General features: G+C 34.0%; 1 protein-coding gene and 1 long non-coding RNA gene across 2 annotated transcripts in view; one reads left to right on the top strand and one right to left on the bottom strand.

Annotated features, from left to right (window-relative positions):
- The window catches only part of LOC129748082 (uncharacterized), a 159,911-nt gene that overhangs the window by 35,868 nt on the left and 108,297 nt on the right, over positions 1-15,746 (bottom strand). The window lies entirely within an intron of this gene.
- Positions 11,135-12,889, top strand: LOC129748090 (uncharacterized). The gene is made up of 4 exons (XR_008737644.1): positions 11,135-11,489; positions 11,553-11,648; positions 11,711-11,837; positions 11,901-12,889. It is a non-coding gene; the product is annotated as an uncharacterized LOC129748090 (long non-coding RNA).

Genomic DNA, 15,746 nt, shown 5'->3' with positions numbered 1-15,746 from the left:
TCCAGAAATAGAAGACATTAAAAAAGAACATTCGATTTAAAAAGAAATTAAATCCGAATTTTAAAATAAATAGACAGAGCAGGGCAGAAATTAAAATTATTTAGCAAAATGATAATAATTGTTATAAATCATATTAATTTACATTTCTTTTCTTCACTTTATTTTCAACTGCAGGGTTGATTAAAAAATTCCACAGTAATATCATAATTTTGAAAAAGTATTTAATCACGTGAATGTGAATTTTCTTTAGTAAAAACTGAATCCATTTTGAATCTAAAAGAATTTATTCAAAACACAAAGATGACGATGGAATTTAATTGATGAAAAAAAAAATGAAATATTGAAATTTATTTCAGGAGTGCCAGGAACCAAAGTAATGAATAATTTTTTTTTTAATTTCAATTTTTTTTAGTTGTTGAAATGAAAGGTTAAAAAAGTTCGTTTTTGATTTAAGTTAACAATAATAACAATATCAAATGTTCAATTTCATCATCACTAAAAAGGTACAGGTTACGAAATGGGCTGATAAAAATAAAAATATTTGGTAAATTTCTTTTTAAAGTTAAAATAAAACGGTGATTCATTTTATCGGCCTTTTCGGTAAAAATTATGTTCTATAGTATAAACATTTCAAAATTATGAAAATTTGTTCCACGAGGAACAAATTAATGATATGTGATGAAAATGTTTCTAATCAAATTAAACTCGCTCATTTTTCATATCTATTTATTTCTTCTAACTTTCTATAAATTATTCATACTATTTTCATAATCTTGAAATGTTCTTCTTATACTTTGACTCCAAGGGTCTCATTTGATTCTTGCTTTAAAAGATATTTAAAATTAAACTTTAAAACCAATTATTTTACAAAATTGGAACAAGTAAACAAATAGAAGATTTCTATAACTTCTTTTTTACAGAAGTCAAAATTACCTGCGGTCTTGGGAAAAGTTGATAAAAAACTTTATTTTAATATGTTCTGTAATGTCAGGAAAGTGCCTAAATTTCTCAAATATTTGTTATCTATTTACAAAATTTTGAGGGCACTAAAATTAATCAAAATTAGCTCTTAAATTCTTTGCACCTCAGAAAAGTGTGAATTTCGTGGCCTTGTGTTATTTATCAAAGCCCTTTTGAATGAGAAGTTGAGCATTTCGAAGAACAAGATACACAAATTAAGATCGAGGCTAAAATTGATTTCTTGGAGAATATTTCATATCAGCATAATATAGCATAATATATCCGAATTTTTAGAAAAATTTAAGTGATAAGTAATAAAGTAATAGATAAACTTTTTAATAAAACGCTATTTTAAAGACGAGGTGGGGTTTTTGTGTGTCAAGATGTCAGTTTCAATATAAAAGGTTTATTTGATGTGTCTTAGGCCTAGAGTGATAATAGGACTAAATACCGCCGGAGGCGAGCCAATTTTCTGCCATGTTTGTTGACACTTATTTTTAAACTCTTTTTGGGACCAAGTAATTTAACATTACTTCATTGCTTGAATTGAAAATTTTACTTGGAAAAAATCTCCATCGGAGGGGTTAAACCCCCAACACAGAAATGTTTTTCTGCTTGTTTCCGTTCTGCTCGCAGATATTTTAAAGTTAAACAAATTATATTCCACGTTAAGCCAATTCTGACAGATCTGAAACGCAAGTTGAGCAAACCCAAGTCATCTATAAATTTCAACATCTTTGAAGCTGGTTTATATTCCAAAGATTTTTGGAAGAGACTTTCTTATGATCTGTACTGCATTTCCATAAAATAATTACTATAAAAACTGTTGAAACTTACGGTTTTCCTTGGTAGCAGCAAGCAGCAACTTCTGCTCCCACGAGCAGAACCAAAACAGTTTGTTTTGGTTCCGCATGCTTTGAGTCAGTTCGCAATTGAAACAATAGCGGTGATGATTGAAGATGACAGCTGATGATGGTAAACACGGTATAAATGTTTACATCATCACACTGTGAAGCCAAACAACACAAATTGGGTTCGTGGTAACACAACAGTGTTGCTAGATATTCTGGGTAAGAATATCAAAGTACTCATTAAGAAATGAGTACTTTCCCGGTTAGGGAATATAAGAAGTGGAAAGTGATAATTAGCTATCGCTAATTAATATGGTTGTATTCTAATGACCTCACTGACGAAACTGAATAAAGATAACTCTATTCCACCACTGAAACCTGCGTTTTCTACAAAAACTAATTAGTAAATTAAACTCAAAATTGATGATGAGCACTCTCATCCTTTTTATTCTGAGGGCCTTATTTATGTTATATCGTACTTATAACCTAAGTACGTTAAACAGTCAATCTTTTAAATGCAAAACACTTACGAACATTACTATTTTTTAACAATTCTATTCTGCTGTTTTTTTTATTCCACAAAAAAATCGCCAATTTACTTAAAAAGAAAGAAATGAACTTGAAAACTTATGAAAAAGGGTGATGCTTTTCTAAAAATTTGGAGACCATGAAATTGAATTAGTGTAATCACACTATTTGACATTTATAGGATGAATAAATCCCGAAGGTTTTCAGTCCCTCAAAGAGAAAATAAAAACTATTTTGGGTTTATCATGTGCAGAAATTTATAAATTTTACATAAATATTCTTAAAATATTGAAGGAAACATTGATTTGACCCGCTAGTTATTCTCGTTTTGAAAATGTGGCGCTCCTGTTAAAAATGTTGGCTATTCATGCTCTAGACAAAAGTTTAAAATATGTTCATGTATATTGCCACCACTTTTTGGTTTGAAAATTATGTTTTTCTAGTTTTATACGACCATACTATAATGTAAATATATCAAACGTACAAAATTGTTGAAAAATATGACTACAAAAATGTTTGTTGGGCCAGCACACAAACTGATGATCATTGACACATCTACTCATAGTGGACGGCGCTTAAGTGCCGGTGGTAAAGTTTGTGCCTTTTAATCATGCAAGATTATCTCCGACGCGTGACAAAGTTTGGAAGTTCGAAGATCCAGCTGGATGAGTACTGAGTAGCCCGGAGAAATTCTTGCGTAGAGCTGCTTGTCGAAAGGTCACTCGTGTATAAAATCAAAATCAAACAGCCGGTTTAGCTTGCACAACGTTTTCGGTAAATTTTAAAAGTAACTGTAGACAACATCCTGATTCAGAACTTGCGTTGGAAACTACAACGAGAGTATTTTGATTAATTCACCAATTTTCCTCTTTTTGGACACAGAAATGGTCCTTCGAGCCAGATCAGTGGACCAAATGATAGCAAACGTAGCTGATTCGTCCTCCATTTGTGTGCAAACTAATCAGAAAGCGAAACAGAGGGAACAGAGACTGGAGGAAATAGGCAAGAAATAAAGCTTTCAACAATTGTCTGTTGCAGAAAAATGCCATGATAAACAATTAACGATTCTATAAATTGTTAAAAATTAGCTTAAATGAGCGGATTTAAATAAAGAGTTTGGATTCAGTTTGAGTTTGTTGAAACTAGTTATGATGTTTCCAAAATATTGGAAATTTTGCAAAACTTTTTAGTTGAAGATGTCCAACTACTTTTTCAAAACCTGTTCCTCGAGCATTTTGGCTATTCATCGAAGTCTGTTCTGTTCTGATTAATGTTTCTTTGTCAGAAAAAAAATCACCAATTCTGTGGTATCACCGGCTCTCTTTTCATCCGAGCCAGTCTCTGTGACTTTTTCAATTTAAGCTCTTAAAAGACAATAAATTTTCATCATCAAATCCTATTTTCTCCAAACTCATCCTCAAATGAAGAGCTGGATTACAGAAGATAGATTCCCATTCCATACGTAACGATTAATGCAGGTAAATTTTGTGGTTTGTTTGGAAATCTCCAACCTAGAGTAGGTTTCTTCGCCAACAAAAGGTGAGTTTGTGGTAGGTTTCCAAATAGAATGACATAGACTCTGCTCTCTAAAGCCATACTTATCGTCACCCAAACGCCTGTGTAGGCACATATGTTGAGAATGTTTTCGGCCGGAAATCACCGATTCCGCATGTTCCTTTCGGGCAGCTTGACGTTTGGACACATGGAGTTGACTTTCGAAGGAAGCGGAAGTGGAAGAAACAAACGACGGCGCTGGTGGGATTGTTTGTCTGTGTGATTGGAAATGCAACTCGAGCCAGGTGGAATGACTAATAAACTTTCTAGCTGCCTAGTTTGGAGCGGAAAGTGAGCCTTCCGTTTCGTTCGTCGGTTCATTGTGAGTGGAGATTTTGTGTCTTCAATGGAATGGGTTAAGGCTAGTTTTAGAAAGAAAACTGAAAAACCGAAAACCAATTTATGATTATTTGAAGTAATTGTTGCATTTTTGTTGATTTTGGATGGGATTTGTTGAGAGAGGTACAATGTTCTCATCTTTGAGATATGATTATTCTAACGGATGGGGAAAAATAAAAAAACATCGCTGTAGGTAATCTATGAGCTAAATATTGACATTCAAAATCGAAACAGCACCTTAAATCGATATTAATTAGAAGTAGTAGTGTATTGTTTGTTAGAGATTATTTTCCGTGAGCGCTCCTTAGGGTTGCTTTTTAAGTCCAGTTACATTATATCATAATATCACGAATGTTTAATGATCCTTTTTTTTTATTTTTTTTGCACTATTAAATGTGATAACATACTATGCATGTCAGAAAACTATTCAATAAAAAAACAAACTACTGCGGAAAGATGTGCTTAATGTGAAGCACCTAAAGGTACATATTTCAATCGAATGCGGCTGCTCAAAAGCTAGCAATTGTTTATGTAGATTTGAACTGCAGCAGAAAATTGTGTACTTTGGGTAGTTTATTTTTATATCGTTAACGTGTTGCCTTCATTTAAAAGAATGAACCGAATAGTGAAAAAAAAAACTACCAGTGAGATCGTGCTGGACGGCGCATCATAATTTGTGCAGCACTCACCACATGAATGAAATGAAGACACGAAGCTTCCGATTCGTTACTTCCGGAAGTGTTATGGCTACCAAACGTGGTATAATTTAAATTTCCAGAAAATATTACACAGTAGTAATTTCAGGCTCGTTTTGATGTTCGCGACTTCCTTGTGCGCCTTTCCGCAGCAGGTTTCAATTGTCCGGTATGGTTTTATTTTTGTCTATGGAAGGGGTAAAGAAGCCGCTTGCCAATGATGAATGGTGTGGTCCTGCAGTTTTATGAACACAAAAATATAAAATTCAACCCCGGTTCTTTATTAGGAGGCAAATTTAAAGTCAACTTAGGCGAGAAATTTCAAAAGAGAGAAAAAAACTGGTGACTGTGAATCATCACTGCGTGCAAATTTTATATTATTTCTACTCCTAGACTGTCACTGGTGTATGTGTGATTTATCGTTTTCATTTCATGTGTGTTCTCAGGACATGAGGGTTGTTGAATGAATTTATAGTACTTTTTCTCACCCTTCATCTAACCGGGACATTGAATTCGTGGAATTGGTTCTATGAAACGTATTCCAAAGAGTTGTTTGAGCCTTACCATCGGCATTAAAAGTAAAATTCCACTTTCCAAAACTCAAATATACTTACCATAAATGAAATAAAAGGAAAATATTAAAGCTAATAAGAGTGTTTTCCAGTTTAGCTAGAACAAATTATGTCAAATTTCTATACAAACTTGAGGTTCGTTTAGCGACCCCTTAGAGTTAACCAAATTAGCTAAAATTACGAATTGAGCTTTCTTGCTGGCTAAGAAAAGATTTGAGCCCCCAAGGTTTTGTATCAGGAAGATAACCCTGAATTTTATCAAGACACAAATTTGTAAATGAAATTCGTAGAAGACGTTATCTAAAATTCGGACTCCATTTAAATAGACCAGGGGTGAGCAACGGGCCATTTTAAAACCATTAGCAGGGCCGTACTCAAAATAACACTGATTAATATTGTTTAGTAATTTTTAATTTTCCTCATGCAGGCTAATCGCTGTCTTTTACAAATTTATGGCTAGTAAAACTTAAACCTCCACTACTATAATTAAGAAATTTTGATAGAAAAACACCAATAATAAAATGATGCCTCGTTAGTTTGAAAGCATTAAAAAAAATTATTACCGATTTTGCAATCATTCGTTTTTCTAAAAATAACTTGCTTTGCTTTTTTTTATCAAAGGCGCATATTTTTCAAGGCCTTTTACGACTCAGTTAAAGGTTTGAACTGTTTCTTAAAAAATCAACTTTTGATCAAGTCGGTGGTACTCCCTTTTGAAAGTCTCTATCAATAACTAATAGATAGGAACATTTTTTTTAGAAATCGATGTCTTCTCAATATTCAACGTGAAGTCGTAATCTAAATTAATAATTAATTAATTAATAAATATCACGAGAATATAGATGAATTTAATTTAGGTACATGTGTTAATGATTTAGGAAGAAAATTTTGCAATGGAATATTTGTAGTATGAATAGTATAGAGAAATTCGACTCTCTGTTAGAAACTATTCACCATTTCAATATTTGTATTGATGTCATTGTGATTTGTGAAACATGGCTCGCTAAAAATAATTGTAATATTTACAACATTCCAGGATACACCTCAATATTTTCTTGTCGTGATCAGTATTATGGAGGTTTAGCAATGTATGTGAAAACCAATTTGAAATTTAAAGAAACTGAAAATATAGTTATTGAAGATTTTCATAGAATAAGTATTGAAATATGTCTGAGTGGTCAAATTTTGTGCGTTCATGGTATTTATAGACCGCCTGCGTTTTCATTCAACTCATTTTGTGATCAATTAGAATCTTTATTATCTGTTCCTGTTAATCATCCTTGTCTGATTGTTGGTGACACGAATATTCCCGTGAATTTAGTTAGTTTGAACACTGTAATAAAATACAAATCAATTTTAGAATCTTTCGGTTATGCCTGCACAAAAATTTTTCCAACTAGACCAAAAACTAAAAACATATTAGACCACGTGATTTCAAAACAAACTGACCTAGATCGTCTAGAAAATGACACTATTTTTACAGATGTAAGCGATCATTTGCAGGTAGTGACATCTTTCAAATTATTATGCGACAAAAAAGAGATAATCCTTAAGAAGGAAATCTTAGATCATTTCTTATTAAACTGTTTTTATTTTATTTTGAAGTTCCCTTAAAGATCATTGCATTGAGATTTTATGCAAAGTTTGAAATTTCCATATTTTCTTAAAATGTTTTAGCGAATTTCGTCAAAGAATTAAATTTACAGTTTTTGTTCTTAATTTATGGAATTTTTTACAGTTTCCGAGAATTTTCTTTGTTTGATTAAGATAGGTAAGATAGATAAAATTTTATGACATTAATAATGTGAATTACCATTATGTATTCGTGAAATGACTCAACCTATCCATGTTTTGCATGATTTTTCGAAACAAAAATGTTTCACTTGTTAATGATTTCATTTTTAATCAAAATTTTAGTATCAACATGCCATTTTTGACAAATTAGTTAAAATGAATAAATATCCTAAAAACTTATCTTCTGAACATATTTACCATACAACATTACCTTTGCTTTGCACTGGTCTTAGAGGTGCTCACACTCATCTGTAGCTTTAAAAAGGAGTTGATGAGTAATATACCTATGGTTTTCTTTCATTTTCGTTTGATTATGTTCCAATAATTTTTAAATTTTGTTCAGATTTTCCCAGACTTGTTTAGTATGAACTAGTATTTAATAGTCATAAACAATCTATCGTAAAAAAAATAAAAAATAAACAATTTAACTAAAGCTTCGCATTGCTCATCCCTGGTTTAGATTGATTTTTAACCTTGCTCAAACCGATCGATCATGTTTACTATGGCGCAAGGCCGTTTTAAGGGAGGAGCAATGGGGGTAAATGCCCCGGGGACCCCGGCTCAGAGTGCCCCCAGAGGAAAATTAAAATTTAAACATTACTTTAATCATACTGCTTTAAGTTCTAGAAAACTAGGAAAGAAAATGAAAATCGTTATTGAAATGTTTAATATAACTGGTAGGGGGGCCTCCTTGAAATAATATCTCGAATAGTTTCACTCTACTATAAGTTCCAGAATTTTCCGACAATTTTTGGCAGAACACATTTTTACAATACCTGGCAATATCTGGGCATCACGAATCTTTCAACGTAATTTCTTTTTTTCGAAACACGTCAGCAGCATTCAAATTTATTTTCAAACTCCCAAAAAAACACAATTTGGATAAAACATGCTCAGCAAAAATTGAGCCTAATTTAGACCTTAATTTGCTTTATTTGTCCAAATTGAAAACCTGGGATTTCGGAAAAAAAAATCCAGAGAATCTGAAATGCATATCCTATAATAAATAATATATCACTTTCTCTTATTTATTGAATAAAGAAAATATTCCAAGACTTTGTAGCGAATGAGGCTTTATTTTCTGATAAGGAAGTATTTTCTCCTCATTTATCGACTTTCACGGGGGATAGATTCATTTTTTCTTAGATTTGCAAAAATTATTTTAAAAAAATTACCTATCAGATTTTGATAGAAAATTTGCAGTATTTTGAAAAAGTTTTCTCGGGCTTTATTGGGAATAAAATTTGAAAAAAATAACATGAAATCGGGAATGCTCACTTTGTGAGCATAAGTTTGAGTATGAATAATGCAAAATTAATCTTAGTTTTTGGATAATTATTAAAATTTGCACTATAAACTCATTTTATTTTATTTTATGGCCGGACACTACGAATTACTTCACCAAAGTTGTCACCAATGGCACAAAAACGTATCAAAATGACTGAAATCACTTGCATAGGTCTTGTGAGTATGTGTTTTCCAATACTGAACGTTCTATTAAGTATTTCATGAAAGTTTTTTTGGCAAACCAGAATGAAACATTTGTTTCGAAAAAACTAGAGAAAAATTGTCTATAACCGGACAGCAAAATTTGAAGTTTCTCAGAGGACCAGAATATATCGTTTTTGAATCCTTATCTTCTGCGCACCATTTGAGGGTGCTTAAGAGATGAAAAGATGAAAGTTTCAAGTTGGAATCATGTTAAATTTTGAGTATTTTCTTGTCCGTTCATAGACAATAATATGGTGGCAAATCGCATTTTTTGGAATTTTCCTAATATTTCGTTTGAACTTCCGTTTTGTTATCTTTTATCTAATGTAGTCGAAAGATGTCCAAGCAATGATGACGGTTAATGAGCAATTCACATTTAACAAGCTGCTAAAACAAACCACAATGCAAATGCAAAGTTTAGGCGATCTTTTATTACGCAAAAGTTTTCGATGCCTATCATTCGTTTACCTTGACAGATTGGATTTCTCTGTTTCAAACACCATGTCAGGCTGCTGTTTACTTTATTTCCGTGGTGTTAAAACATTATTAGGATAATGCGTTTTGAAAAATCAATGTTGTCCGGCCATAGACAAGTTCCCTTATTATTGCACAGTGGGGATTTTTGATCAAAAAAAGGTACTTTTTGCTGTGAGGATCGCCTAAACAGTACTAAGTTCTGGTAAAATATCATTCCGTATGCAAAAAACAGCAGGAATCGAATGGTCTACACTGCTTTCTGACTAAAAGACCCTGAACTCTCATTTTACCCGATTGTAAAGTTATCATTCCGATTGTAGCAATCTACCTTGCAACAAAAAGTCATATAAACCATACTTATTTATGTAAAATTGTCGGCTGAACCAATTGGTATACTCCAATGCATTGGTTTGAAATCATCATAGAAAAATTTAATACCGTTTTCTAATAATTCGTTTTCTAAAAATCACTTGCTTTGCTTTTTTAGCAAAAGCGCATATTTTTGAAGACCTTTTTACGACTCAGTTAACCCTTCATTCCATGATTTTCCATTTTTTCTTAAAAATCATTTTAAATAGTTGGAAATGATGAGTACATCAAGATAAAAAATTAAAATAAAATGCGATTTTTCCCTTTTTCCATACATTAATTGTTGCAAATTTGTTACTTTATGAAACGAAGGGTTAAAGGTTTGAACCGTTATCTGAAAAAACTAAGTCGATGGTATTTTCATTTGAATGTCTCTAACAATAACTAATAGATGGAATTTTTTTTTTTTAGAAATTGCTATCTTCTCAGCGTTTGACGTAGAATCGTAATCGAAATTTATTGATTTTAATTTCTCTTTTCAACTTTTTTTTTTAATTTGAAGTTCATTGCAATGAAATTTTTTAAGTTTGAAATTGCCACAATTTTTAAGATTTTCAAGCAAATTTCGTCGAAGAATTGGATTTAAAGTTTTTGTTCTTAATTCGTGAAATTTTTTACAGTTTCATAGAATTTTCCTTATTTAATTAGGATGCTGGGATAAGATTACTAAAGCTAAAACCTTTATGAAAATCTTATGACCTTCATAATGTGCAATTTTGCGAAACTAAATTTTAAACTGGAAAAATGTATTTTTAATGTCTTTAATAAATTTATATAATGTTTTCAGTAGTGAAAACGTTTTATATCAATAAATTTTAATCATGAGATTTTTTTTTTGTTTCGATTATAGTCGTTTTACCATCTTTGTGGCATTCGCGACTTTGTCAACGTTGCTGTTGGCGGATCGTTATTGAAAAACTTATCCGGTACAACTGTGTTCGATATTTACTCTTGGGCTCGAACTCACGGACATCTGCTCAGGAAGCAACTGACTTGCCAACTGAGCTATATCTCAAGGCCTTGATCATGAGATGTAATTATCAAAGTTTATTAAACACAAAGGATCGATTTCAGTTCAAATTTTTCTTGGGTATTTATAGCAACTTTGAGGTTTTTTTTTATTGAAATAAAACCATGTAGATTGTAGAATATCAATTTGATAGTGTACATCTGATCAAAGTGAGTTCTTTTTTAGTTTTTATGGTAATTTAACAGTCGTTGTCTCTTATGTCGATTTTGAAAATAAATTTAAAGAAAACTGCATCAAAAGTTATCTCCTGCAGATTTCAAATTTCAATATTCAAATCTTCACATTTTCGATTCACAGAAAAGTTTACCTTTTCAAAAAATGTTTTGAAATTTGCTCAACTCAGACTTAAAAAGTGTGTCACTCGAATTTTGCTTCATGGGCATCCATTCTTTTTCATATGCTGAAAATCAGAAATCATAGTCCTGTTGCATCGTAAATTATTCCTTCATATTTATTGTTAAAATTGATACGTTTTGATTATGTGGCAACATTTTTTGAGAAAAAACCCATTCCTTAGCTAGATTTTATGAACGTGCAGCGGGTAAATCCCCAATAAGAAAATACATCCGAAAGATGTCCGATTATTGGAACAAAACGCACAAGATTGAAGAATCGTCGGGCCAGTTCTCCCGACAGGGAATGTCAATGTTTTGGATTTGAAAAGTTGGCGGCAGCGAGGATGAAAAAAGTTGACAGATTGTCAGATAAAGTTCCGGTTGACCACGTAACAGACGCGCACAAAGAAAGGAGGCAAATAAAAAGTGACCACGCAGAAAGTGGGCCAGCTAAAGTCCCTAGAGGGAAAAAAGTGCTCTACTCGGGAAGAGAGGTAAGCGCAAATTATAAATAAAGAATTTTATGCGTTTCATCAATGGAACTCACTTTGTCGCAGACTTCTCGGCCACACAAATCGGCTCAAGGCGACAGCAGCTCAGGGGCGACAGCAGGTTCGCTAAACAACACAAAGGTCGGGACAGAAAAGCGCCAAGTAAGAACCATCAAAACAAAGGCAGAACAGGAAAGTAATTGTTCCTTCTCCTCCCACAATAGCTGCGCCAAGCGCGTATCTGCATTCGAGACTAGCACCAAGGCACAAGGCCTCAAGGCACCCGGTCAGTAGTTCGAGAGCGACAGCAGGTCCATTGAAAGACGTAAGAGTCAGGAACGAAAAGCGCAAGTAAGCACCATTAAAAGACAGAGGTTGAGATAGGAGCTAACAGTTTCTTTTCCCCACTAATAGCTGCGCCACGCGCTCATCAGCATCTTGAACAAGCGCTGTGAGAAGAAGACAAAAAGGGGTCAGAAACGTAAGTTGCCTCTCTGCGCCAAGTCCGACGGAACAACTAACGTCACGCTCCCCTCCGCCAGGGCCCTTTTTTTCTCTATCCCTTTTCCATCTTAAGATCTCATCGCTCATCGCTTTCCGAGTGCATCCAAATCGGACATCGTAAGCACATCTCCGGCTTTGTGCTACCCTGCGAAATCCGCGGCAGTTAGCAGCTTGGCAAAATTGATCGGAATCCTTCGGCACTTTCAGCTGTCCATGTGCCGTGGTCGAACGCCAAAGAATTCCAGCAAGCAGAGTCGGGTGTCATCATTCGCAACGCCGGTTGCGATCAACTGTGGTAGATCGACAGCTTCTGTCGCATTGGCTGCGAGGTGTAAACTGTGGCTTTCAAGTTCAACGGGAACCTGCGAGGCATACGGAGTTCGGTCAGCGGTGTCGTTCGCAGTATCAGCTGTGGCATCGGCCACAACCGGGATCGGAGGAACGTCCTGGCCACAACGGAGGCAGCATCAGCCGTGGCATCGGTCACAAACCGAGATCGGAAGAACGTTCTGGTCACCACGAGGGCAGAGTCAGCGGTGGCATCGGCCACGAATAGAGTTTGGAAGAACACATCGGTCACAACGAAGGCAGCATCAACTGTGGTACGACCACAACCTAGAATTGGCGGCAGTATGTACTGTGGTAACGACCACGCATTCGCAACGAGGGCAACAATCGGCTCAAGATCAACAACAAGGACGATGGAGCGAGGCGCGACGAGGATGCCGAGCCCTGTTTTGCGCCATGCGCCAAAACTGGAAAAGCTGTAAGTGCACGTTTTTCATTCAAATCTCAAAATAGCATTTTAAGGAATTTGGGTATAATGTTGCCTAAAAATTATAAAACTAAATTGAAAAATTAAGTACCATTGAGCATTATTTTTTATGTGGCTCCGACCACGATCAGCCTCCATAACAGTCCTTTTAACATATTTTAAGGCAAAGCTAGCAGAGTTTCATTCTGATAATCCAAAATAATCCATTCACACAATACTAAAGGCTGCCCAATGGGGATTGCGCACGCCACCGTTTCAAATAAACAAATAAAAAAAAAAAAGAAATCAGAGACACTTATTTCTTTTCAAAAACGTTTAATTTCACCCACATCTTTATATGATTCGCATAACCAAAAAAAAATACTTTTTTAGAGTGGCTCACCAAGCACAAATAACAACACAAGCATTTGCGTGACGTTAAAATACTTGAGTCGATTATTACAAATGTTCTTAAAATGCAAATGACGATTTTGAAAACTTTACAGCTAAAAGCAGTTCAATGACATTTTCATATTATTGAATACTTTTCTACCATAACATCAACCATAAAAAAATCAAGAACGTTCTACGCGTCCTTGGAATGGTTTCTGAATGATTTCTAAAAAAGCGTGCTTAAATCGAAACAATAACCGCGATAAAATCGAGCGTGAATTTAGCGAGCATTGATAAAATCGAAAAACTACTTTATTTTAGTGTCAACAAGCCATTTATGCCAAATTTTATAAAATAAATAAATTTCTAAAAAAACTGTTGAATATATTTACTATACAAAATTACCTTTGCTGGAGAAAAAGCAAAATCAAGACAAGTCCGGTGGGGTCCGGACGGCCGAAAACTGTCCGGGTTTTGCCCGTATTTTTTCACGTCGGTTGCAAAATTGAGCAAAAGTTAAATAAAGTGTGATAGATTTTGATGTTGAGATAAGAAAATGAATTTTTAGTGTTACATATTTGCTTCTAAATTATCTTTGAATAATTTTTCGGACGCTTTAAAAAAGATTTGATGTGTTTCGACGTAAAATTTAAATTTCAAGTGGTTTTCTTTCGAATCGTTGAACCCGAAATACTTGAAAACTGTTCAAAATGACGAATTTCAGAATATTATATTATTATTGATATTTTGTAAATTTGTAATGAAAACCAAAGCAGACATTTCGAACTGTACGATCGTTGACATGGTCCGGTAGAGCAAGTTCCACGTCACCAATAGTTGCAACTTCGTGATCGACCGAGGCCATCTATTTTGTACAGAGGTCAAAAGAAATCCGCTTGTGATGAGCAGCACATTTTCAGTGTACAAAACTGATGCTCTCTCGTTGAATGTCAGTAACGGCGCCAGCCACGTCCTAGTAGTCAATAGATAGATAAGGTTGGGAGACATTTTTGACAAGTGTTTTGAATTGTTTATTGTAAAACCTGTTCTTATTCAACTATTTTTTTTTCAAGCTCATTAGGGTAAAATACCTATATTCGACAGTTTTTGCATGTTTTGTCAGAAAAACCATGTAAATAAATTAATTTCTTTAGTTTATCATTTCAAATATGATTAGTTATATGAATCAGAGTTTTTTCTTCATTCTCTACCTTTTTAATTGATCAAAAGTCTCAAAACAAAGTTTTTATTATCTTTTTACAAAAACCTCTCGGTGATCTAGTTTTCGTCATTCAATTTTAGTTTTCGACACAAAAAGTTTTAGTTTTCGACAAGCATATTTCCACCTCCTTTGTTAGCTCAGGAATATGAATATATGCTTGTCTAATTCACGGCGTTTTTTACACCATGGAAACAGTATAAACATACCCAAGAAAATGGGTGTCGAAAAATAGATAATTAGGTGAGTGTTCAGCGCTAGTTTTCGACAGTTCAAAAAACAGTTTAAATTTCTTACATGTTAGTAAAAATATAAAATAAACTAGCTGACCCGGTAAACTTCGTTTTACCTTTAAATAAATAAATCATAATAAATGTTTTATTTCATCTACACGTCCTTAACTGCATCGAGCTCTCGAATCGATTTTTATGAAATTCTTAACCAAAGTGTACGGCTTATGTCCAATTTAATGTTGATTTTGAATGGGGACCCTTCCATAACAAGTGAGATTCTTGAAACTATTATACAAACCATCTCCGACCCAAAAAAAACCCTCGGATATCAAATTTCATTTCATTCCGACCGACCGTTTATACGTGATGATGTGAAGAGATTATTTTGTATGGGGACCCCCCTTCCATAAAAAGTGAGATTCTTGAAAATATTATACAAACCATCTTCGACCCAAAAAACCCTCGAATACCAAATTTCACTTCAATTCGACTGACCGTTTATACGTGATGGTGTTACAAAGCAACCGCCTCCATTTTTATATATAAGAAGATGTGGAGAGATAATTTTGTATGGGAACCCCCCTTCCATAAAAAGTGAGATTCTTGAAACTATTATACAAACCATTTCCGACCCAAAAAACCCTCGTATAACAAATTTCAAATCAATACTGATGTTATGAAATCGTTTGGTACATCTTTGTACCTGAAAATAATCACATTTTCGTAGATGACGGAAAGAATTAAAGAAACATAAGCTATCAAAGAACGAAAGAACATAAGCCGTAAATATCATGAATTTTTCGAAAAAGATACAACGGCTCACCGACAGGACTTGAACCTGCAATCTCCGCTTAGGTACAACGGCGCGTTAGCAGTTGATCGGCAGAGCTCGATTGCTCGGGTTCGCTGGTTTCATCACGTTCACCGTGGTGGAATTGGCTAACGCGCCGTTGTACTGAAGCGGAGATTGCAGGAACAAGTACTGTCGGTGAGCCGTTGTATCTCTTTCGAAAAATTCATGATATTTACGGCTTATGTTCTTTCGTTCTTTGATAGCTTATGTTTCTTTAATTCTTTCCGTCATCTACGAAAATGTACCAAATTTAACTTTATTTCGACTGACCGTTTATACGTGATGGTGTTACAGAGAAAATGCC

The sequence above is a fragment of the Uranotaenia lowii genome, chromosome 2, assembly GCF_029784155.1.
Source record: "Uranotaenia lowii strain MFRU-FL chromosome 2, ASM2978415v1, whole genome shotgun sequence".
Classification (NCBI taxonomy): Eukaryota; Metazoa; Arthropoda; class Insecta; order Diptera; family Culicidae; genus Uranotaenia; species Uranotaenia lowii.
Note: the sequence above shows the minus strand (reverse complement) of the source record. Positions and strands in the feature narration are given on the sequence as shown.